Below are 27,020 nucleotides of genomic sequence, written 5' to 3' on the forward strand. Positions count from 1 at the left end.
TCACATTTTAAAATGTGTCAGCTTTTATGCTTTGTCATTATGATTGACGATCATGAAATTGTATCACCTAGTTGTCAAATCCATAACACGTAAGCCTTTGTTGCTGATAAAAATTATAGTGACAGAAAAAAAATATTGTCAGCCTTAGATGCCCCTTTGTGGCACTTATTTCTTACCCTGTTATTACTAAGATCTAACCCGGGATTTCCTAGCTAATTTCCTCGGCTGCTGGCTGCGGGGATTACCCTACTCAACGGTTGTTGGTAAGTGAATCTATTGAAGCAAACGATTGTTATAAAATCTATAACTAGACACAAACTCCTTTTTCGAGTGCTACTTATTTAAACTAATAATCACATTTAGAAACCTACTACACTAAAGGCGGAGTTCTTTAACAATTGTACGACATGAATTGAGTCAATGAATTTTAACAAGTGCAAAGAGAATGTTTATAATGTGTTTTTAAGGTAACACTCTGGGGGTCTGGTTGAGTGATAACTATAGTGGCTTCATACTCTGTGTTACCGAATATAAATACTAGTTATGAACAGTTATACTACCGGATACAAGTACTGGTAGGAGGAGATTTTTCAAAGATTGCACCTTACTTGCCGTAGCACTTTTAAGGAGGGCGTTTGGAACACATCACTCCTGTTTATCGGATGGCATTACAAGCTTCCATTACTATGAATAGTTACCATAAACGCTAACGTGATAGAACAGATCTTTACCTCTTAATTATCTCTGCCGCTGCTGCTCCATCGACGCTTATGTTTTGTCTTTATTTGTTACTAAATCAATGTTATACATTTAATCTGTTTAAATCAAATAAGACATTTGGATGGGTGGTTACAAAATGCTAATGGTACAAATTTTGGTATCGACATAAATTATTGCATTACAATATTTAACATCAAAGTTGGGCATTTCCCCAAAATTGAGCCATGAACGTCATTTAATAAGTTATAATAGATAGTTACAACAAGATCCTCGCTATAGTGTCCATTCGTCGTCAAGCCTTGCCAATAAGCTATTATTAATTGATACATTTATAAATGACCGTGTGGCAGACAGTGTTAAATCAAAATCATCCGGAACTCTTTTCTTCCGTGATGCCTTGTGATCTGGTATTTGTCCGAAACTTAGGGAAGCCGATAAAACCCCCAAAGAGACCACCGTGTCCTCATCAGGGCTGGTGAATAGATGACGTAGAGTGCTCGCTGTGTTGTCTTGCGATGCGCTCTCGTTGTCCATCGCATTATTCGTGCAGCGGATGTCATGGTGATGCCGTTTGTGAGGTGCTGTGATTTAAATTAATCGAAATTAGTCCACTACATTATAACATAACAAAGTTACCGCTAGACTGTGAAATTGCATGCGTTACAACGATATTCAAAAAGGGAAACAGGCATGACAGGCATCCACCGTCCAGTGTCATTAACCTCAAATGTAGGCTAGATACTTGAGCATATCGTCGTGAGCAATATTATGACTTTCTTGGACAGAGGTAACTCCCTCCGTGACTGTCAGCACGGATTCCGAGAGGGAAGTTTGTGCGAAACACAGCTCGCGCTATTTCTTCACGTTTTTCTAAAATCTGGTGAATCGAAAAGACAAGTTGACGCACTATTTCTACATTTTATGAAAGCTTTCGACACGGTACCTCACAACAAACTTTTATAAAAATTACCGTCATGCCGATTAAACGAAACAGTGGTGAACTGGATTCACGACTTTCTCAGTGACCGTACTCAAAAGGTATTTCATGACGAAATTAGGTCTGACGTAGTAAAAGTTACATCATTTGTTCCACAAGGAAGCGTAATCCGCCCCATTTTTTTCATTGTATACATTAATGATCTCTACTCCCGCATTAAATAAATACGGTTATCTGCTGACGACGCTTCCGTCTATCGCGAAATTAGTGATCACTCTGACTATGAAATTCTATCATCGGACTAAACAACGGTCATTTGTGGAGCCAAGAGTGGGAACTCGAAGGTAACCTGAGCAAATGCAAACGCAAGAGCGACACGGAGAATATATTATCAGAGCCACACTATATTTCCAGGTCCAATAGAAGCGATAAATTAAGAGATATTTTTTTCCGAACGTATAGATATGGGAATTCATTTTTCCCCCGAACCATAAAGCTCTTTAATAAACGCTAGTCCCATCTTCGTTAGGGCACTTCATTTTTATTTGTAAACGTATCCTAATCCCTACACTAAATCCTAACACCCCCACCCACATGCCTTTTAGGCGGCTTGCGGGGTAAAATGTAGATAAAGATGAACACTTCTTCATGTTTGAAAAACTCGTCCTTTTTGTTATAGCCTAGCCAATAAGGCTCAGGTCATTGAGATAATTTACAATATATATTTGAATTCAATGGTGGAGAAGAGTTTCCACAAGTTATCATTGCCAAATCAATTGTTTTATGGTCACACGTCCGTTTTCATGAAGTAATTGAACATTTATTAGGCGATGGAATCATGTATGCTCTCAACTATAGGATTTGATAATTTCAGAATAAAAGATTGACAATATGCAGCTGAAAAAAAGTAGAAGGGAAATACATGGTGCCTAATGGGCGTAAGATGAAATTTAGAATGATTTAATTAAGTAGGTTTTACGCTATTTCAAATAGGAATTGTAAGTATTTCATGTTATCGTAATTTGCCTAGGTCGCGAAGAAGTTTCTTTCAGAAACATGTGGCAGATATTAACTTCGATATTGTGAATCTTGGATTAATTTTATCTCGAGCAAGATACCTTACATGACATTCTATAATGGCCTGATGTCCATTGAAGAATTACTAATTAAATGTTAATTCAAACGTCTGAAAGGAAGTTACCTTAAATTTTAGGATGAAGTAGAGCTCAGGTAGTATGAGAATCATAGAAGACTATTTGAGATTATAATTTGATGAAAACAAAGATTTCTCCTCATTCGTCCGCCTTCCCAATTCGTCCGCTCATTCCAGGAACACACCGACTTATCTCCTTCCTCCAACACCATCATAAGCCGTTCTGTCCTGGACTTGGGCCACAGATATTCTCTCGGCTGGACATGGGGAGATAGCAGGTTCACTTTGGCGACCACTGACTCGGATGCAGGATCTGGGGAAGGGAGAAGGCAGAAAATGATAGGTAGCTCTGCTCCGCTTAATGCGAGTAGCAAGCCTCATTACCAAGATTACAGCCATTGATTCTCTCGCTTGGTGAGAACAATGGAGTGACAACAACGAAACTTGTTGAATAGGAATTGAAATTTCTTGTCATTTATGCGGATAAAAGAGAACTTTTTAAAAAATCAACTGAGTCTATTGATTAGACGGATTCCATAAGACGCACCTGAAACAAAGTTACAGTCAAAGGAATGGAGGCATTAAAAGTCAACAAGCAAACAAATGAAATTCAGGCGATCCTTAAACAATCGAAATATTATTCTTCTCTGTTTTGGAACCTATATGGCGAGTTACTTTTTGAATTCATTCTGGCGGGTTTAACGACAAATGCAAGTGATTGGTGTGAAAAAACAAGCTGATTGCGCAGATCCATTCGAAATAAAATGAGAGACGTTCTGAATTCTGTAAGTGTTCTGATACATGACAACGCCCGTCCGTCAAGCGGACGATTAGATTCAGGATGCCGGCATTCGCAGCAACGATCTATGAAGAACATCAATCGCCTGGGAGGTAACGCCGAAAGTTAAGCAAAAGCATACTTATATTAAGCAATGTAATGATTTTTAATCAATGACTTCGTGTTTTATTCATGACCCATTGGAGATTGAAAAAGACGGCCCTAGGAAATGAAAAAGAACATACAAAAAATAATTAAAAATACTCAGGCCCAGAATATTAACTCAAGTCAGGAAGATCAAAAAGAAAGAAATAAAATACTGAACACGCATGAAGGATATTCAGGCTTAAAATATTAGCCATTTTTTAAAACTATTTATACTTGAGGTGGTTGGTTTCCCGGGGGATCAAAATACCACAAACATCGTCACCTACCGCCATCCCCACGACCTCCACCCAGGTATAAAAATTTTGCTATAATATTACATATTAAGCGGTGATAATAATAAGTAATTTATTCCAGTTCTTGGTACCACAGTTGACAGTGACTACGAAAATTAATTGAAATTTGAATGGAAGTTAATCACTTGATATTTTATAGTTGAGTTGAGCCATTTAAACTTACTATAATAATCCAGTTAGGACTTATCATTGGAAATATTTATCACATGTTTCTTACGTGTGATTTCTTTCGTGGACCTTCGATAACCTCTAATGATTAAGTACTTCTCCTTGCTGTTTGTCTGTGATAATAGGATGCATTTAAACGTGGAAGGAAATGTGTTAAGTATTAATTAAGAATTCACCGCCAAACCGACCTAATTGTTAAGGCAATTGAACAGAAAATAATGCATGTTCTAATTCTTCTACATCAACCTAATTCTGTGCGAGCCACTTTTAGGGTGTTTGGCAGGGGGTGATTATTCACCAACCTGCAGTATATAAGAGGACCACCGCATTGCCATAGTAATATTACGCATAACAGCATAATATATATACGTCCATTTTCATGTTTTTTGGTTCATTTATTCACGTTTAACTCCTACTCGTAAATTCATTGCTTTGACACAATTAAATAAAAATAAGAGCTCACTGTGCGACTATTCGCCGTAAAGCGACCTTGTGACCTAAGTATGTGACGTCACGAGAGTAATTCAGAGGGTCTCTTTTGTGGCGCCTTGACTCCCCTTTCCCCATCCCCTCTCCTTCACCTTCAATACCTACCCTTAACAACCAGCTCTCCACCCTATGACGGGCCACCCGACCCTCTCCCCAACGCCTTCGCGATGCACTTTGACTCGAAATCGGGCCAACAATTTTGACTCTGCCTTGAACTATATGTGCACGGCAACCTCCCCTTACATCCTTAGTGATTCCCCGCCCTCCATTGCCTCTCAGGGCTGTTTGTAGGAAGTAATGCATCACTTTGGTATTCCTCCTCATTCTAACATGCCTAGTTAAGTTTTAGTCTCGCAGCAGTTCGGTCGGAGGTGAATCCTCCTTCGCTGAGGTGAACGGGTAAGTCCTATTCTCGTATATGACCTATCAATACATGATAATCTACAAATTTAAACATACTTGTTGATAATTTTGTTCAAGAATGATACATTCTTTGGCATTATGATTGGGTACAATTATAGGAGTTTCTGTGCCCACATTGTTCGCTTAGACTTCATGTTCCTTCCTAATATAATAATTAAGAACTTCTTCTTTCATCAGTTCCGAATTTTTAGTGCTATAGCTGAAAGATATATCTTTTTTATTTACAGTTTACGAAAGGTTGAGTGCACAATTCAATAATTCCAGTAGATGACACTTCAATCCTCAAATCAAGGTGTCAACTATCTCTTCAAGCCGTTTCCTCAACGCTTGGATTATTATCATTGGTTCTTCATTATCATGGACGCAGTGTGAATGTCTAATGGAATTATGTGAAGTTACCTGAATGTGTTACTCATCCCATTGAGCGAGTGTTCATTCAGCGAAAGAGTGAAGTGAATGTGTGTAGGGTTCATTGTCAGTGTTGTGTTCACTTGAAGTGCAGGTGAATATAAGTATTTTGGAGAGTCGCTGTTGTAAAGCTGAGCTCTGTCGACGATGGACCCGGAAGCAAATAAAAGGTAGGGAGTCTTCTCCTCTTGCAGCTTGATTCAACATGGAGGTTAAACAGTTTTGCAGAAAATAATTTTTTTAAATTGATTTAGCTCCATTTTTTCCTGATGAGAAGGAAAATTCTTTGACCCAATTCGTGGGGTCTCTTTGTAAATGAAATATACTCTTTGAATGTTGGATCTATCGTTTTTTTAGTACAGCGGGGTAAATAAAAAAGGATTTTCAGCTTAGTTCAATAGGTATTAAATGCTATTATTGCTCTTTCGGTATCGCCTGACCCGGTCACATATTTTCACATGCTCGACTAAGTTAATGTACGATACCTTGGAATGCATAAAGAATAAAGAATAAAGAAATATTTATTGTTCTTGGACCTTTATGGTCCACTAAGAACATACAAGGGCTTACATTCATATTAGAGCTCAGTGCACAGAAGAATAAGATACATGCAAAAAAATAGAAAATAAATTGTAACAGAATGTAGTGGCATATTGGTACAATTACATTTTTTCTTGTAATAGCATTTTAGTGAACATTAGATTTTTAAAAGACATCAGTGATTTTGCGGTCTTGATTGGTTTAGGAATACCATTCCATAGCCTTGACCCAACAACTGAAAATGAATTATCAAATGCAGTGGTTCGATGTTGAGGAACAATTAAAAAATCAGCTGATAATCTAGTTACAACATTGCGATATTTCTCTTTACTCTGAAAAAATTGCATAATGTATTCTGGCTGTTTGCAATTAAAAAGTTTGTATAAAAAAGAGGCAAGCATGTATTGCCTCCTTGTTTTTGCTTTAAGCCATTCTAATTTAGAGAAATAAGGGGATATATGTTCATCTTTTTTAAGATCATAAATGAACCTAACACACATATTTAATTGCCGTTGAATCAGGGTGTTAATCTTTTCGGTTAGGTCATTATATACAAGGCAACAGTAATCAATATGGGGGAATATTAACGAGGATACAAGTTGCTTGCGTGTATGAGAGGGCATAAGGTTTTTATGAATTTTTAGCTGAAACAAGATCATGTTGATCTTATTGCTGATGGCTTTAACATGGTTTTGCCAAGACAAATTAGGCATCAATAAGACTCCAAGATTTTTAACGGAGTTTGCATATGATATTTCGGCATCACCAACAAAAATCTTGGGCAGAACATCAAAGTCGACATGTTTGAGTAGTTTTGAGGTACCAAATAACATAGATTTTGTTTTCCTAGGGTTAAGCACAAAGTTAGATAGGAAATATAGGAATAACAGAAAAATCGAAATCTTTTAAGAGCTGAAGTAAACCACGAGACCTTTCCTGTTGTACTGCCATAACTCGTGAGTTGCGCCAGAAAATTCAAGTATATTGACCGAATATTTTGTCGGCTTATCTCATGTCTCAAAGTTATTAGGCAGACGAAGGATCTCTCCCCAGAAAAACTACTATGTGTTTTATTACTATGTGTTCTACTAATTATGGTCGTAGTCAACTATGTGATGACTACGACCATAATTATTAAATTACACAATAATAATCAGCATACCTCGCTTGCAAAGTCTTAATTACACATAAAGAAATATTACCTTTCAAAAACGCGTCTATTAAAATGACCGAACTCAATTAGTAAGTATTTATCAATTGACATTTCATTGTAGTAGAGGTTACCATGCTAATACCAATGAACTTGGCTTTTGCTGAAGCGGAAATTCATTGATTATTTCCGTACAGCTTTTTCTTGAAATTTGCAAGAATGTTAGTGTTGAATCACTGCTGCTGCGAAATCTCCATCACTTAACCTCTCTAAACAGAGAACATCTTATAGGCACGCCTGGTGGCGCCAAGAAGTGGCGCCTAAAATCCGCATTAATTCTAATTGACCTTGGTTTTATTTCGGGGAAAATAAAACCAAAAATGTGTATTAATTTTAAATATGTTTAAAGCAACTCAAGATGCCAGTTTTTATGCCTTCACTGAAGAATAAAATTTGTCATATCAAAGATAATTAAATTTAGTCGTTACCAACGGATTAGTTCTAATGATTAAATCATAAAGACTTACCTTGAGTAAGACTCGACGATGAAGACCAAGAATGTTGACTGTCTTCACGGAAAGAAATGAAACTTATCTGTTCGTTCTTATGCTCTCCTTGAAGTAGATACTTTCGCAGGTGACTTTTATCTTCAGTTGGTTCGCAATGAACCATTTAGCAATGTCTTTGTATAAAGTTGACGGCATCAGGTTTCTCCACCCGGATATGGCTCAAGTTGAGCTTGGCTAACATGGAAACGAACCTGCGAATGACCAGAAAAAATAAATACTACTATATTATTTTTATAATTCAATCAAGAGCTATTAATTTAATCGGCGTGCACATGCAAGATGATCGATCACATTGATGACTTAATTGAATATCACAGATCATATCGAAGACTGAAGATCTTCGAAGCAATTGAAAGCTCCTTATTTGGCTCTGTATTGATTTCATTGTTTACCATCGACCATTTAAAAAGATGAAAAATATATTTTGGGGGTAATTTGAAAGTATTTCTGCGATTAATATTATGGCACCAATTATGAGAATATCGAATAACACATTCGCAGGTGGCGTACGTCAATAGAACATTTCCGTTTCATGGAATCTTTTCCACCGAAATACTACGTCTAAATCTAAGCAATGCATACGACCTTGATTGAGTCGAAGCTATTAATGTTCAGTGTGGTTTTTATATTTAAATCGTCGCTAAATATGAAAACTCGATGACAATAATTGGATCGTAAAGTAGAGAATTTTTATGCACTAAAGAGAACACACAAATACTTATCCCTAATGTACTAATCGCATAGTGTGATTAGCAATGCTCTTATCGTTTGTGAACTCACTACATATCTCCGCTATTCACTTCCGTATGCAAACATTTTACATGATGAGCTATATGAGAGACATGTTTATGGGTAAGGATAATCATGATTAAAATTACTTTCTCTGTTCACTAAGTATTTCATAAAAATTACATGACCTCACTTACCTCAGTCAATACCGCTGTATTTCTTTTTAGTATTTCTGTATATATGTAGCTTGTAGTAATCGCTCTCCATCCTCGTTTCCGCTTAATGAGACGGCGACTTCAACGAACGGAGGAATGGCTGAAGCAGTCCAGGAAATTAATTTAACAAATTTAAAACATTCAGAAGAGTGACTCGCAGAAAGGACGGATGGTGAGGGAATGGGCTGTGCTTTCTTCGTAAGCAGGGGGAAGGGGAGGTGCTGCTTTGCGGGCCACAGTTGAATGCGGACCGTTGACACCCTGCTATACTGTTTTTCGTAATGCGATGACGTGTTTTGCAAACGTAGCTAATGACCTTCGCAGATGAATAGAATATTCTGGAACATTGATCACGTGTGTCTCGACCGTTGGGCGCTTGAGAATTTCCGCGCTATTTTTCTATAATTGCGGCAACTAATGAACGAATCTCATTGGCTAATCGTATTATTGATTTTCCGCGCGATATATTTTATTATTTATAATGTTTAACAAGACCGTATTTATTGATTTATTTTATAGGATAAAATTTCAAATGACCTATACGATATCCAGCGTTTTTTTAAAGATTTATCGTTGCCTAAATAAAGAGATCGGTTCGAATTTATCGTGACGTCACAGGCACACGTGACATGGCTTACGGAGTGTCGGAACATCCCCTCCCACTTTTTCTGGACTTCAGTTCGCGGCAAGTTCTCTTGGGGTAAAGAGGTGAGTACCATAACTTCTTCTTTGGTGAATCCTTTTCATATTATTTTCAATGCACTTTCAATTTATTCTGTGAAGTGTAGGATACTTCGCAAATACAATGTGTTAGACCTCATTCCGTTATCGTGATATTAGTGGTGTATATTTTGAGTGACAGTATTTATTACGCCAGCTGTCTTCACATTCCACCTTTTATTACCACGTGTGAAATGTGCCTAAAAGTTAATATCAGTGTCAAAGTAGTTTTTTTAAAAAACGCTAGTGATAGGGAAATACCCTGGCCGATTAATACCGTCCTGTTTTTACTCATTATCTTGTGACCTAAGAATTGAAATTTTGCAGTATTCGTGGAAATTATATCGGCAATGGACTAAATCCCGCACTTGGTTTGTTGCAAGAGTGAATATTCGATCATTAGACTCGGTACGTAATATTTGTTTCCGAGTGTAATAAGTTTAAATTGTGATGTTTGCATTCCATCATGAAGTGCCGACTTTTGAAATGAGTAAGTAACCTGTGAGTAGTTTTATCTTTACATTTATCGTGTTTATTAGAACATCAAAGATAACGGCTAGATTGCAGGAATTACGATCCTCACGGCAATCCGGTAGCTTGCTTCTAGTACTTCAGCAGATAAGTTACTTTTTGACGAAGGTTAAAGTGATGACTTTAACTCAGTGACTGTAAATATTAGGTATTAACATTAGACGTGGAACAGTGTATTTCATGCCAACCACGCTTCGTCATTATTGATTGTGAGAGAAATTGAAATTTCAAATTGAAGCTCCTAACCGCGAGTTCCTCAGTTGTTAGCCAGAATCCCTTATTCACCCTTCAAAATTTTTACCATAATTGGTTTACCTCAATGGCGAGTTACTCCGCATAATTAAAGTTGAAACGAGGCATTTCAAAAAGTGCTTGATATTTGAACCTAGGAAATTGCAACCAACTTAGTTCGTTAAGAAATGCATCTGACACTCCGAAACCGCTCTGCAATAATTGGTCATATAATTTTATGATGAGGAAAAGTAATATAATATTGGCGATCATAATTGGATTTGCAGCACTTCACTCGGAACTTTTTTATTCCACTTAATTCACCTTTGTGGTCGTTTGGTATGTTACTTTGTTTAAGCCTTTAATTTTACCATAATCCTTAAGTTATGCTCCATAAAAAGCGTGAACCTTTATTGCGTGAATATTGCTAGCCTTTAATGCGAACTTTTACTTTTCAGGTCCTCGATTGAATTAGGGGTAGCGGATCAGTTCCGTGGAACGGTTGGGGTTGAATGGGGCATTAGGATGAGGTTTCAAGGAAGAGGAAGACTGAAGAAATATGGTGAGTCAATATCATTCACTTCATTTGATAGGCCTTTGAATGTTCCCATACACAGATCTTATGCAGGTCTTTGTCTCTATTAGTACCAGAAGCTCGTTAAGATCTAAATCCAGCGTGGTGCGCAAGATGTAACTTATTTTGTGATAATTTTTAGGACGATATTTCATCATTTCCTATTTTATAGTAGTGTTTTATGCTACGAATTCTCAGCTGTTTACTGGTATGAATATCCGTGACTATGGAGGCAACTAGGAGGATTTAAAGCTGTTATAATTTTACGTAGTTCGGGTGAATTTTGAGAGGTTCATTTTAGCATTTAAACATGTCACGGTCTCTCAAATGCTCTTTCATTTCCTTCATTTTTGGTTTCTTAAATACGAAATCAGTCGTCTTACTTTTCCGCTCTTAGTAACCACTTGTCATTCGAGGATTGACTTCATTAGACCATCAACATCAGTTTTTAAAGATATGTTCGATTACAATGGTGTGTATTCTACTTTAAGTATTGACTAGGCTTTCTATTTTTTCCCACTTTTCTGAGGAATCCCGCAGTCCTCACTCGAACGATCCCTTTCATTTTCATACAGCCGAATATCCATAAGTTTCTTCACTGCTGTCATTGCCCATCAGTCCTTGCCATATAGAGAAGCATACTCGAATTGTATGTTCTTATAAAAAGTTTCCAAATTTCATAATAAAATTTCCTGCTTTTATAAGCAAATTGATACTTTATTTTTTCTGAAAAGTATCTTTGCCCTGGGCTGTTCTACTGATTATTTCTCTTTTGTTTCTACACTTCCTTATTCTGCCTCCGAAATATTTAAACTGGTCGACCTCTTTCAATGTTTCTTTCCCTAGTTTTATACTATTCTTAACCTCCTGTCGTTTGCTACACTCTAATATTTGATGGTGATTTTCAGATGGCATAGGTCTTTGTTCTACCCATCTTTATTCGACTCTTTTTCAATTTTGTAAACGTTTCAAGCGTGTGCTGATTTCTCCTCGGTGATAATCATAAATGTAAACTCCCAATTTGTTTCTGTAATCGGTGCCCTTTAAGTATTAAACTTTGAAAATTCTGGGAGGATTAACACAGCCTCAGATGACTTGACCTTGTTCCTAATTCTTGATTCCTCATAGCTGGGCCCTATAAAGTATCACTCCTACTTTTTTTAAATGAATTGTGGATCATTCACACATTTGTTCAGCTTTGCTAATTAACTTCATTCAATATTATAAGCATTGAATTTCAATCCACACTACTGATACGTCAAATTATTTAAGGAAGAAGAAGACTAAAGGAATTTGGTGAGAAACTGGTCGACCTCTTCCAATGTATGTTTCCCTATTTTAATGCTATTCTTTTGCTACACTAGTATTTAATAATCGATATCCATTTAAATTGATTTCGTACGTAGTCGCTCTCCTATACACGTCTCATCCAGATATTCAATACATGTCTTCAGTTTTATTAGTCACCAGTCATAAGTTCTTTGTTTTTTTCACTTACGGTATTCATCTAACGTTCATTAATTTGAAGAGGTTCGCCTAGCCAGCCTCTACTTTTCCATTCAAACGATGTTTTTATATTCCTCGACCATGTTTCTCTGGCCTCCCTGGCTTTATGTCAAAATCCTTCCTTATTCTCCTTTGATACTCCACAGCTTAAGTATTCTTGTACTTAAGTGGTGCTTTCAGTTAGACTCGAGACTTTTTGCGTGATCCATTCAGATGATTTTCCTTCTGCCAAGAACAACTTCAGCTGCTTCCAATAGCCCACTGATAACGTGTTTCTGACTATCTTCTTCTGATTTCTCGGTCACATCCGATGCTACTTTGGTCTACTCTGCGTCCTGAAATTACACTTGATACCGAGTTTTCTTAAATTTCTACTTGCCAAATGCTTTTCACCGCTTTGTTCAGTTTTTAATTTTTTTATTTCGGGTGAAATAGCATTGTCGCTGATGAGAGTCTTAGGGTAACTTTTACCGTCAATTTTCTAGTTCCTCAATTGTTTTCTTTTCGCTATCGTATCATCCCTGAATCGTTTTTTCCGTTTTTTCCTTAGAATCGCTTCGCCTTGGCTGTTCTACAGATTATTTCTCTCTTGTTTCTACACCTGGTTTTTCTGCTTCCGAAATATTTAAACTGGCCGACCTATTCCAATGTTTGTTTCCCTGGTTTTCTGCTATTCTTGACTCCCTGTTTTTTACTACGCTGTAATATTTTATGGTGATAATGTTTCTGACTCTCTTCCTCTAATTTCTCAGTCATTTCCGATGCTATTTTGTTCTCCTCTACCTCCTGAAATTACACTTGATACCGATTTTTCTGAATTTTCTGCTTACCAAATACTTTTCACAGCTTTCTTAAGTTTTTATTTTATTATTTTGGGTGACATGACATCTCTAATGAGACTCTAGTCTCGGTCGTTTTAAGCCTTAGGGTAACTTTTGCCGTCCCTTTTATAGTCGCTGAATCGTTTCATCTTTGAAGAATTTAATCAACTTAGAATCTATGAAGTCTACTATCACTTTCCTTATCTTCTTCGACTGTGATCATTTTTATTTTGTATTCGCAACAACTAGCTTGTGTTCTTTGTCAGTCTTTCATTTTGGATACATCATCCCTGTTTCTCGGCTTTCCAACCATCTTAAACATCGTCAGTGATGGTATTAAATTCACCGAGAATAATTACATTTTCTTCACCTCTAATCTGCATGATTATTCCCGCGGTATCTTGATTCACTTACTCCACTTCTGCATTTCTTAGCAATTTTTTAGGTTTAGAAACATTCAGAGATGCAGTAGTAATGGGCTTTGCTTTATATCTTAACCATTACCTACCTTTCATCATACATTTGGTGGCTTTTTAATTGGCGCTTTTGATAAGCATTATACTTATTCCAGCATTAATATGTAGCGATCCCTCGTGTATTAGTCTGTAGCTTACACTCCACAAGTCTCCCACTTCGGGCAACTGTATTTCGCCGATTCGTAGCTATGACATAAATGGATAGACGTGGTGGTCGACCCTTCCCTTCTACGTCACAGTATTTTAGCCATTTAACTGATATTACGGCGCCTGTAGTGAGAAAAGTATCGATTTTTTTGATAATGCTCTCGGATGTTTCGTTAAATTGCTTACTATCATTTCTTCCGTTAGTGTGTTGCGAAGTTCAACCTAATAATACTTAACAGCCCCACTAACAATGTGATAGCGATAATCACTATGCCAATGAAAAAAAAAGGCTATGTCACTGCCTCAATTTTCGGGTGGCCCTAACATTTCCCGACGAATGATGGTCGCCTTTCAAGTGAATCAAATGAAGTAGGAATTTTTGTTCTTATATATTTATTGGTATTCGTTTCAGGGGGGAATGTGAGTTGGAGGTTAGAGGAGTAGGTTGTTGAGTGTTTTTCCGAATTACGGTTGGACAAGTACGAATTATTTGAAGGCCGATGTCTCTGTTAAGATTGTTCTACTCATTTTTATTTCAATGGCTTCTCTGACGAGTATTTATTGAAAGCCTTTCACATAGGGGACCATTTCTGTTCCTTTAAGGTCGATTGCGTGGCCCAGCGCTGCGTGTTCGGCTGCCGTGGACTTAGTTGACTACCCCAGTTGAATTGCTCTCTCGTGTTCCTCCTGGCATGTTCTAACTGATCTGCGAATGTAGTTCTTCCCACGGGTTTCACAAGGGATCCGGTAGACTCCTTTGACTTGTTGTGAAGCTCTGTTCTTGAGGGTTTAAGGTGATTTTTTATCTGCACGTGAGGAGAGAAGATTGTCATTATCTGACATGTTCTTAGGATATTTACAAATCTGTCCGTGGTCCCCTTTATTCGCAGTAGACTTTATTTCGGTCGCTTACGTTATTTGTTGAGGAGTTCGCTGTTTCTGCGGTGTCTCCTTTGTCCACATCATTCTTTTTCATGACCTTATTCAGTGCTCGTGAGGTAATTCTTTCGTCAAATTCATTTCCCCGCAGAAAGGCTTCTAGTTTCCGCCTTTCTTCGGCAAAGTTGTTTTGGTCGATTTTTTGTTGGAGCGGTGACTCAGGGTGTTTACCACTCCATTTATTTGTGCGGAGTGATGAGTATATGCCCATTTTCCACTCTCCTCCCTTTCCACGAAATCGTCTAAAAAAGGAAGTTCTCCGTCTTCCTTCACCTCCGTTGTGAACTTCATGTGGTCGTTCATTCCGTTCAAATAATTTTACATCGATATGTTTAGTTCTAGTTGTATTCATCGCATTTTCTGAGCAGGCTGGTTACTATAGAAGTTACCATGAGTACACAATTCATCTTTCCAGTTAATTTATGCAGAAGATTAGTAAAGTATATCCTTTGGTACTTACTTTTAGTGAGAACTTTAGAAGTATTCTGCTTCTGTGCTGGAAATCGCTGCATTGTATTTCTTTCTGCTGTTTCATTAAAAAATACTCTTCTATTTGTGACGATAATATCGAGCCTTGTATATTATTTACGATTTAAAATATCATTAGCATGAGACGCCCATGATTATTATCTCATTTAAAAAAATAATCCGTAATCACAAGTCCCCTTTTAATAGCGCAGCACTCTCGTTGCCCACTAGAGATTTGGTCAACACTTCATTAAATCATTTGCTTTGATTTACCAATATGCCATAACTTTTATTTGTTACTCTCATATCAAGAGCAGTTTTCACTGCATCGAGGTCTTTCAATTCAAACATCATCAGAAGTTTTCTTTTGAGCACAACAAGCCTTTTCAACGCAATCATTGCAAAAAACGGAAATACAAATATCGCAACAACGGGAATACATTTCCCTCTCACCCTTTTATGATCACATGGTTCTCATTCAATTGACGTAGAACAATATATCATTCCTCATTCTATTCGTTAGACGTTTATTTTTAGAACACACAAAGCCTTTTTTTAACGTGCATACATTCTATTCTCCTGCAATTTTCTTACCCGCTGGTTGCATCTTCTTTCAGTGCTCCATTTGGAAATGCCGTCTTAATGTCCCAGTGGCCCATATGCCAGCCAAAGTGAGCTGATAGATCAATTAGTTCCTTCAACGCTGAGTTCTTAACATTTGCAAAAAAAAGTCGCAAAAATATAAAAACTTCTTACAATTAATTTGCTCAAGACCACTGCATTTACCTACGCGCCCTTTGCCCATTTTTTTTTACCTTTTTTCTTCGCTGCGATGGGCCGCAGGGCCATATTTTCACGGTTTTTTACTCCACTGGATTGCCACCGGTCACTCTCAGATAACATATTATTCATTAGTTCTTCAATATTAACCACTTAATTACTATTATCAATGGGCATGGTCAACGGTGCGTAATGATCAGTTAGAATAGATGAATATCCGCCTTTAATTATCGATATGACCCAATATTCGAAACATTGGTGTCTATATCTTTAAGCCGATGAACAAGATGCATTACTTTCGACAAATAATCGATCGGGATGCTTCCAATTTGCAGTGTCTCTGATATCTGCCTCAACAGTTGTCCTCAATACAAACCCGCGTCAAAGAGATCGCGTTTCGTGCTTCGGTGAGGAACACAGGTTCTAACAGTGTGCAAACGGTTGTACGAGCTAGTCTTTATCTCCATTTATCGGCAATTCATTACCGTCGTTATCGGTTTTGGGATCCACTGCTTTCTATAAGTTCTTGTTCTTGAGATAATTCTTTACTAGGAATTTCCATCCTTGTAATGTCTTGCACGCTTTTCAATTTAGAGTTCTCGCCAAGGAAAAATTTTTTCCAGCACATTACTTTCATTTCACTCTTTCAATCGCACATCCCACAGACATTGAAAGTCTCCAGACTATCTTCAAAATGATGATACTTATGAAAATCAATTTATAGCTTCACTAGTTATGTTGCCTGAAACCTGTTGGGATTACAAATGTCAATCGTTATCCGTATGCCTTGTTACCAAGGTCACTTTTTAATTTCCCATTTGCTTACCCTTTTTTCTGATAACCGTAATTGCGGTAGCCTAGTTATACCTGAAGGAAACAAATTAATACGGTGTGATTATGTGTAGGGAGAAGCTATTGAACTGAACATTTTCAATGGCCTTTTTGGTACCTTTCTATAAATATCAATTCTCTCTAGCGTATTCTTTAACTAACCTAAAACGGTATTAATCTTTTATTTCACCCACAGATCCCATTATTTCACATGAACGGTAACTTATAAATACGCCTAATTTACGGTAAATGGTAATTTTACTGTTTGATTTTATCAGTGGCCAAAGATCTCTCTCTGAGGGAGGAATTTTCAGAGCTCCATCACTAAGAGAAAGAGAACACGTAACCACATCACAACAGCGCTGTTGACTGCTGAGAAATTCAATGAAAACAATTCAAGAACAACTACTCCGGAGCAGATTAGGGAACAGACTGAATGACCCGGACACACGAGAGAACACACAACCACGCAGTGCTGCCGACTTAGAAGACGAAGTAGTTTCTTGGTTACACATTACCACGCAACAAATCAGAACCTCCTTTCTATTTTCTCTGAATTTATTTAAGATGTAAATTGATAGATACCGAGTCTTACGATAGTGACTCTCTAGCTCCATAATGATGCATGGTGGGCGCGAAGCAAACCACGGCTTTACAATATTCCATTTTCCGATATCATGTCTTCACCACCCCTCGTTTTGCCTACGGATTATTTGAATTAAATGGACTACTCGGTGGCCTTTATAATGCATTAGTCAATTGTCCCAAAAGCTTTATTACGTCATATGCAGAATAAGAAATTCATCAATAATATTACCTTTTGCAAGTACTCATCCAGTGTAGCCTTACATTTGTTATGGTTGCCTTGGAGATTTTACTCGCGGCCTGATTGGTTGTAGAAATTTACCATCTAATGAGTAGTAACAACTTCTGACTAATTAGTTTCTTTGTAGATCTCATTAGTTGGACTTGAATTTGTGAAGCTTAATAGATTTGATGGTAGTGACCCCGCTAATTGATTGGGTTCACTGCTATCACCGGCTCGTTAGCTTAAACTCACCCCACATATGCTTGTTATCTCCATCATGTACTCACATAGGTTGCAATTAATAACCTAAACTTCATCGTCACATAGTATCATATTATGATGCATTTCACCATCAATTGTACATCATCTTATTCGTTCACTTATCTGAAATGAAATCTGTCCGAAACTGCATCCAAAGCTCTCTTTAGTTTCTAAAGTTGGGTATGATTCATGAATCCGGAATCAAACCATCATTTTTCCATCCCTTATATTGACAGGTCAAACGATGGGTTTTCAGGGACCAAAATAGTCATCGCTCCCTGATCCATCATTTATTATGAATCTCGCGGTCATTCCCACCGTCCCTTTTTCCATCGCTTATTGCGTCACTTTCCGTATCCATAACTCTCATTCAATTAAGATCAAAGATTGGCATTAGGTAAATTAAATCAAATCTCTGTGAGCGGCCGAGCGTTCTGATTGGCTGATAATTGAGCCAATGAACCCTTTAGTTCCGTCGACGAATTATTCTAAGAGTCTCATCCTAAAAAAGCTTGCTTGCCTCCATGAAAACAAATTGTGAGCAAACGTTCGCAGTTGGCGTGTTTCCCAACTCAAAACTGGTGCAACCCTCGACACAGGTGACTCAAAGATGATAAACACTGAATTATTAAAAACGGCCGAATTTAATATAACGAAAACGTTAACGTTCGCATAATGAGTAGATTTGGCTCTGGTGAGTAGGTTTGTTTCACGCGCATTTTTTTCTATGAATTTTTTGGAGGGTGCGAATCCGAAAAAATATATTTATTTTTTGTGAAATAATCATTCTTAACTTTATCATATTAGACACAGGTGACTCAATTAATAATTAACACCGAATTATTAAAAACGGCCGAATTTAATAAAATATTACTATCTACATTAATGCATTTATTTTTAAGCAGATTCATTGACTGCTTGTGAGATGAAATGAACTGTGTTTGTATCTTCGTGTCATTTCGGCTAATTCTGTCCAGTATCAGTTGGGAAAAATTCCTACTCGTATTAAGTACAATTCTCACTAAATTACCAGGAACAAAATCATACTTTAAATCATCTTAATAACATAAAAGGAGTAACAAAATTAAAAGTAATTGGATTGATTACACTGGGGAACAATTTTTAACTTATTTTTTGTTGACTTCAATATTTTAGCTATTTTAGATTAGAATAGACATGCTGATTTCTAAACTGTAGTTAGTTTCCTTCTAACAGTTTTTCATTATTTCTTGTGAAAGTATGACAACACTCAGCTTGGTTGAGCGTCGTTTACAGGAGGCATCATTTCTCTACCATCGGATGACATTGCGACCTCATGCGACTGTTGCCGGCTGACTGACGTCATAGGAGGCCAGCGACAGGTATAAAGTTCTGTAATTAATCAGGAGATATTATATATCAGACGCAGGCACACCGTCCGAAGTTAGCTTAATACGCGGGTGGCAATCACATATATTTTACTGTTAATTCAAACGCATCGGTAAACTATACCTTTTTAAACATATAAAAGTATTCTGCCGATTGGGGTGTGTTTCCATGGAGTACTTCAGAAGCATTCTGGGTTCTTCCCCCTACTTCAAGTACTGCTCTTCAACTCACTCCCTTTAATTCTATCTAATTATTATATCCTTTTCCTTCCTCTCCATCGTATACCTAACATTGTACCATCTAACTCTGTTTTCAACATCCCCTCCCCACTAAGTACTCGCTCCATCCATACCTTATGTCTCCTCCGAATCTAATATAAAAGATGCCTCTCCTCAACCTTCATATCCAGCACTTCGTCGTTCCTCCTCCTCTCCGTCCACCTGTCACGGTTTCCACCGCGACGTCCTTGCCTAGCCGATTAGCTGACGGAATATTTTTAGTTCCGGGGTATTTCCGCGATTCACAGATCGCGCACGAAAACAGGTTCCGGCGTTCAACTACCCTCACCCCTCCCCTCCTTTCCCGCCACTCCTCCCGAAACATGCGACGTTCGCGTTCTAACCACGGAATCAGCAGGTCCTCCCCGCCGTGTCTCCCGATTCACCCGTCTAGGGTTCTTTCTCGGGCCGAGAGTTTCTTTTCTCCCGTAAGATATACTCCGTCATATGGCAGTAGAGAGGGTTTTTTTCCTCTCCCAAGTATGTGGTACCAGCAGCAGTGTTTTCTTAGGAAAACGACAGGAGTCATATTTTATTTATTTTTTTTAGTCTTACAAAGTGTTGTAAGTTAATGTTGTCGGAGAGTGTGACCCATATGTGTGTGATGAGCTAGAGAAAACTACATGAATGAAGGCAAAATTTTGAATGGTGAACAGTTTTGTTAATCTCAGAATGACTGAGAATTATCATTAAATCTTCTTGGTAATTAACTTTGTGTCTGCTCTAATCAATCTTGCCAAAAGAGACTTTGATGTACTTTCACATCCTATGTATGCACCTGGAGCTCTATAGAAATAGGAAGCTATCTTTCAAGGTTTTGGGGAACCACACCCATCTCTACCATCGGTGGTGCGTTCACCGGGGACGAGTAATGCCTGGCCAACAGACCGTTCAAGTTTGTAACTCGCGTTTCCAACAGCGTAGGAATGCGTCGAACACTTCTTCTTCTCCAGTTTTCGCCTCACCCACATCTCGAATGCCTCCGATCTTCTCTCGTCCTCCTTCCTAAGTGTCCTCGTTTCCCCACCGTAAAGAATTACGCTACAGATCAGACTCTTCAGCAACCTTTTCCTTACACTCTTACATAACCTTTCTCTCAGAAGGTCCTGTCCGTACATGAACGCCTTCTTTCCTAATGCTATTCCCTTCCTGATGATTTACTACTGTGTCCGTTTTCCTCTAATAGATTCTGGCGTTCATTGCAATTTCTTTTCGTTTTAGAATGTTGGCAGTTTTTTAGTTTTTATTTTTATCCGTATGAACTTAAAAATTTCCTATTTTGAATGTCCTTATTACACACGGAAAAATTCCACAGCATAACGCTTGAGAAATGCACTCAATGCGAGTATAAAAAAACACAGATCTCTTAAAGTCACTCTAAACACACAATTTTTCCCAATCCCTTCTTGTTCACTCTCCTCTCCACGTCAATAACCTCCGTTGCCAACGCTCTCGATGATTACTCCGCAAGGCTCTCGATGAATCCACCGTTATAATATCATAAAAATTGCAAAAAACACAGTGAATTAATGTCATTAGCCACCTGAAAAAAATTTGCCCGGAATCCCTTCACGGAGGGATTTCGATTTAATCTATCCTTCTACCTTATTATTGAGAAAATGTTTTATATACACACGGCTTCCGGAAACCCAGCTCGCGCTCTTTTTTTACGATGTCCTTCAATCTGTCGAATCGAAAAGACATGATTACACTTAATTCTTATATTTTAAGAAAGCATTTGACACGGTACCTAGCAATTAACTCATATACAATTTACAGTCATGCGGATTAGATGAAACAGTGGTAAACGGGATACGCTTCTTTCTGAGTAATCGTAAGTAACAAGTAGTTCAATACGGAATTATCTCTGATGTAGTTGAAGTGACATAAGGTGCCCCACAAGGAGGCGTAATGGGCCCCGTTTTGTTCATTAGGCATATACATAAATGACTTATGCCCTAGAATTAGCATTTAAATACGCTTATTTGCTAACGACGCCGTCATCCATGGCGAAATTAGTGATCACTCTGACAATGAAATACTATAATCGAATTTAAACAACGTTCATTAGTGAAGCCAAGAGTAGGGACTCGAACTTAATCTGATCAAATGCACGACGGTGAATTTTTTGCTCGGGTCGCCCATGTATTTTCTGTGGATGTTTTTAACATTATGGCGGCAGAGTGACACGTACGAGTTGAATATCGTGAATGAATGATTTTTGTGGATCTGAAGGGAACACGTATGAATGCATGACCCTAATTAGAACATGTTCTATTTTCTGTGCATCCATTCGCATAAGTTGGATGGTTACGCGGTGCATTTTGTCGTTTACTCTCGCGTTCATACATTTATACTCGTACGTGTTAATGTACCGTGTAAACAGGCCTTAAATATTTTTGTCAGAGCCCTGAAGAAGCTGGGATTCGTCAAGCGTTTAGTGGGTGGATTTTCGGACGAGAAAGTGACAGAGAGGTGCTATTTCGCACTCGCCAGGCCACACCTTGAATATGCAGCGAGCGTATGGGATCGGGTGCGGAAAGACTTAATTCGTGAAAATAATAAAAAACAAAGGAAAGCTGCACGATTCGTAATAAACCAGCTTCGGGCGTATGATTATTGACGAAAAATAAGCTTCAGTATTAAAAACCTTGTTCAACTTGTAATATACTAACGTCGTGTGGTCAATAACTTCGATTTTTTGAGTTACATTTTTAAATTTTGCTGTCTGCCTATTTTTTAAAACAAATAAGTTGATACGGTGTAATATTTCCCAAAATGTTTGTTTGCTATGTACTTCTTTGGTACTGCTTATTCTACGAATTCTCTTGTGGTGCTATAATAATAATTGAAGTTATATATTTCCAAGTTAGTTTACATATTTATACAAATATTTTACTGCTTAAATCAAGTGGATATAAAGAATTCCAAATTAAAGTGCAACAATTAAATCTGTTTACGAGGGATTTTAATATACCTACCCTATTCAATATCACTTTGGCAAGCTCCCTAAAAAGTAGCCCGTTGTTTAACAGTCATTGAAGAAAAATGTGAATTTCTAGAGAATTTTCTGGATGTCCTTCTCTTTAAATAAACAGCCATTGTTTAAGCATCCATTTTCATGATTTTTAAAGACAGACGTGTATAATAGTTTCAGACATTCCACCTCAATTCCAAAAAAGCTTGTCCCGTAGGGTCTCAGATTTTGATGAATTCATGGTTGATAGTTTATAGTTGAAGCTGTAGGTCATACTAGTATGATATAGACTACCATTCTATGTACACACGTCCATAGACTGGTATTAAAAGTAATCGGAAATCCGTACGGGAGAAAAAGTAAACGTTTACATATTTTCAAAAAATATCATTCAGGGGTTGATTTAAATTTAATTCTTGTAATTCTAAGGCAATGAATGAGCCTACATTCTAAAAAGTAAATGCTTGGGCAAATTCTGAGATGGATTATTTTAGAGAAGTTGATTTACAACGTTTTAAACATTTATATATAACAATAATAGGGAAGTGCACTTTATAAATATTTTACTCAGAGTGACTTCCGAAAGGACTTAGCTGCAAAATGAGCAATAAATAATGGCTCTATGACAATCTGATAGTTAAATTGTGGGATTCATATGATATATGGCAAATTTTTTTGAAAAAAATCGATAACGTATTAAAACCACATATGAAAAAATGATCTGAGTGTATTTAGTTTGAGGTTGATGTAGACCCATACAGGTATCAAAATCTGAGTCTTTTAGGGACAAACGTTTGTTGAATTAAGGTGGAGTGAGCCATGTTTAATAATCTAACCACCGAATTTATTTTAATTTTTTGCTCTCTTCTAGGTGCAAGCCATCCCTGGACGTGAGGGGAAGAATGAAAGGTGTAGCAGGAAGAATGAAGAAGAGAGGAAGACGATGGCCTCGCGGGACCTCCAATGCTTATTCCTTTTGTGTTATTCGGAGACATTTGACTCGAATTTTAATCCACATTTTTGCTTTTTCAATTTCAGAATGAATATTGAAGAATTAGAACACCAATCATCGACTTGAGTTGAAGGCTGTTAAGAGTGCAGTTTTCTTCGGACGCTGTGCATTGCCGTATATTTTCATCAGGTTTACATGAGGTAATCTTGAACGTGAAATGGTAAATAGGGCCGTCCTGGACCACACAACTGGAGTTATGAGAGACTCCTGGTGGAAAGTGAATTCACCCTCGATTATCAAAGCACGAGCTCTAGGTAACAAAAGTACACGAAAGGTAACGGCTCGAAGGAGCAGGTTTAAAGAGGTTTCGAAACAGCGCTGAAACAAAGGTACCAGAAAGTGCACTTTAAAGTTATTTTCTACGAATGAGACCGCTCCCAGGAGACAAAGAATGCATTCTTAGGCAGGAAATCCACGTGGGTATTTTTGTGTGGGTTGTTTTTTAAAGGTATTTGGGTGGGTTTTGTACTAACACCATTTATTCCAGGATTGAAGAATGAAGAAAGAAGACGTACCTGAGGCCCCGAAGATTGAAGACATCGCAGGGGGCCTCGAAGAATGAAGAGGGAAGATAATCTGTGTGTGTATAGGGAATGAATGGACTTTGATAATCCCTCGCCTGAACTGAGTGCTTTTTTGTACTTAAATGTAACATGTCTGTAACTCTTTCCCTTCCAGCCATGAAGATTGAAGACATCAAATTGAGCTCGAAGAACGGCAAGAATCCGATTGCGTGTGTTTTTTTATCCATCGTGTGATTTCGTGTGATATTTTTCTGCGTGTGATTTTTTTATATTTGCGTGTGCTGCGAGTATTTTTCCGTTGCGTCGCGTTAGGGCTTGCATGTTAGTGTAATTTATTTATTTGTTTGTTTGCGCATGCACTAATCTTACCTCTTCACAGATTCAAGCCATCGCTGGACTTCAAGGAAGGAAGAGTGAACACTTCACAAAGAAGAGGATATTGAAGACGCAAGTATTCACAGAAGAAAGAAGAGGAGCATCGCAAGAAGACGTGTGCGATATTTGCGGCTTAGTTTTGGGCCCTTCTGGCCAAATGAGTAAAAATTTGCGTAAGGCTAGGCGTTTCTTCCGTGCGTTAGTTTTAGTTTTTTTGTGCCGTGGTTTTGCATTACGGATTCCATTGCGTCATGCAGGAATGGGGCTGTGGCTAGGTAGGAAATTTATGATTTGCTATCGATGCCATTGTCACGTTCTTGTATGCTGCTTTGGAGTGGTGCAAATCCTCGGAAGGGTTATTTATTTGTGTATGCACTAACCCGCTCTCTCCCTAGGTCCGTAAGCCATCGCTGGATGAGAAGAGAAGAATGAAGATTCATCGGAAGAAGAGAAGACAGAAGAGGATGGCATCGCGGGACCAGAAGAAGACGACATCTTAGCTTTGGGCCCTTATGGCCAATGAATATAAATTTGCGTAAGGCTAGGGGTTTATTTCCGTGCGTTAGTTTTAGTTTTTTGTGCCGTGGTTTTGCATTATGAAATCCATTGCATCATGCAGGAATGTGGCTGTGGCTAGGTAGGAAATTTCCTATCGGTGCCATTGTCACGTTCTTGTATGCTGCTTTGGAGAGGTGCAAATCCTCGGAAGGGTTATTTATTTGTGTATGCACTAACCCGCTCTCTCCTTAGGTCCGCATGCCATCGCTGGATGTGAAGAGAAGAATGAATATTCATCGGAAGAAGAGAAGACAGAAGAGGATGGCATCGTGGAACCAGAAGAAGACGACATCTTAGCCTTGGGCCCTTCTGGCCAATGAACATAAATTTGCGTAAGGCTAGGCGTTTTTTCCGTGCGTTAGTTTTAGTTTTTTTGTGCCGTGGTTTTGCATTGAGAATTCCAAGGCGTCATGCAGGAATGGGGCTGTGGCTAGGTAGGAAATTTAAGGTTTCCTATCGGTGCCATTGTCATGTTCCTGTATGCTGCTTTGGAGTGGTGCAAATCCTCGGAAGGGTTATTTATTTGTGTATGCACTAACCCGCTCTCTCCTTAGGTCCGCAAGCCATCGCTGGACATGCTGAGAAAAGGAAAATGAAGACACTTGGAAGAAGATGGGATGGTGCACTTTACCGAGCCGGCTTCTGTCGGCTCTACATGAGTTGCAGCAGATAAGGAGCGGTATGATCTCATAATATTCATTCAAATGTGTTTCATTTTTCCTGTATACATTTTAAAATTTAACGAGTTTCTTGAGAATGTTCAATGTTTTTTTCATAAACGGAGCTGAATTGTGCTTACATTGAACTTATAATATCCCCATAATGCCATTTAAATTTACAAATAAACTTAATATCCTCCTCAATTTAGTCATTGACTACTCAGTTTGAAAATTGTACTTGGTACTTAGTAACTGGAAGTGATTTAATTTCATTGACCTATACTAACTTTGAATTGAATATAAAAATATTTGCAATGGGCTAAATATTATTTTGTGCCTACTTTTTTCTGGATGAATTATAATAACACATCAACGTATTTTCTTTACAAATGTTTTCGAGTAAAAGTATCACCTCCATTAACAGTCTCCGCTAAAATATTTTCACATTATAAAGCAGTCCGAATAACTTCTATTTATAATTCGTATCTAATTTATCTGTTTATTCATTACAAATTTTATTTTCCGTCATGAGTTTTCATTCTGAATCAGAATTATTTAACTTTTTTTGCCCTGTGAAAGGTTACCCACTTCAAAATCAATCCTTAATTTTTCCTATTTAATCAAAGATACAGTTCCATTTAATTGGAATTTTTTACGATAAAAAGTATTATTTATTAATTGAATATTATTTGATATCCTCTGCAGTACGGGAAATTTTATTTCGCACTGGAAGTTTTTAAATCCAATTTAATGGTGAGCCTATTCACTCTGTAACGTCCATGTGCCATAAGAAAATTTATTGATTGATTCGGCCATGAAGCCGATTTTCGAGGACATGCTTTGTGTCTTTATGAATGTTGTTTTTTTTCAATTGCAGAGTTCGTTGGATGGTAATGTGTGAGTTGACTACTCGAGGCCTCGATGAGACCACGTGCAAAGAGATCGAAAGAATACCGCTCGTTGCCGCAGGCAGACGGTAAGATTTCATTCATTCCTCTTACAAGGTTTGAATTCAGTTCAGAACCATTATTTAGTGATCACATAGGTACACTATAATTTTTACATTTCGGAACCTCGATGATAAAAGTAATGATTGTGTGAGAAAATAAATAAATATTTTCAAATATTTTCGATTTGAAACTTCATTTCTAATAAATTAAATAATTCGAATGAAGGACAGTTATGGCGATTTTCGTGAATCTATCATAAGTATTTACTTTGCTCTTTAATTTTCTCATTGTAATGTGGTGGTCGAGGATTTCCATATTGGCCTTGCTTTTGGTAACTCAGCATCCGTCGTGCGCGCTCATGTAATAACTTCCTCGGAGACCCTACCTGAGGGAAACATTGGATTCCATAATATTTTCTACTTTTCTGAATTTTTCGTGATGGCTGTTTTTGACGTTATACTTTGACCTCTGGCTCTTTGCATGATC

The 27,020-nt window shown here is 37.7% G+C and overlaps 1 long non-coding RNA gene across 1 annotated transcript; it reads right to left on the bottom strand.

Annotated features, from left to right (window-relative positions):
- Positions 1–854: 854 nt before the first annotated feature.
- On the bottom strand, positions 855–8,873 carry LOC124163197. Its single transcript, XR_006865729.1, has 4 exons — positions 8,723–8,873; positions 7,755–7,987; positions 2,859–3,123; positions 855–1,301 (listed from the first exon to the last, which is right to left on the bottom strand). It is a non-coding gene; the product is annotated as an uncharacterized LOC124163197 (long non-coding RNA).
- Positions 8,874–27,020: the final 18,147 nt, after the last annotated feature.

Source organism: Ischnura elegans, chromosome 8 (genome assembly GCF_921293095.1).
Source record: "Ischnura elegans chromosome 8, ioIscEleg1.1, whole genome shotgun sequence".
Taxonomy (NCBI): domain Eukaryota; kingdom Metazoa; phylum Arthropoda; class Insecta; order Odonata; family Coenagrionidae; genus Ischnura; species Ischnura elegans.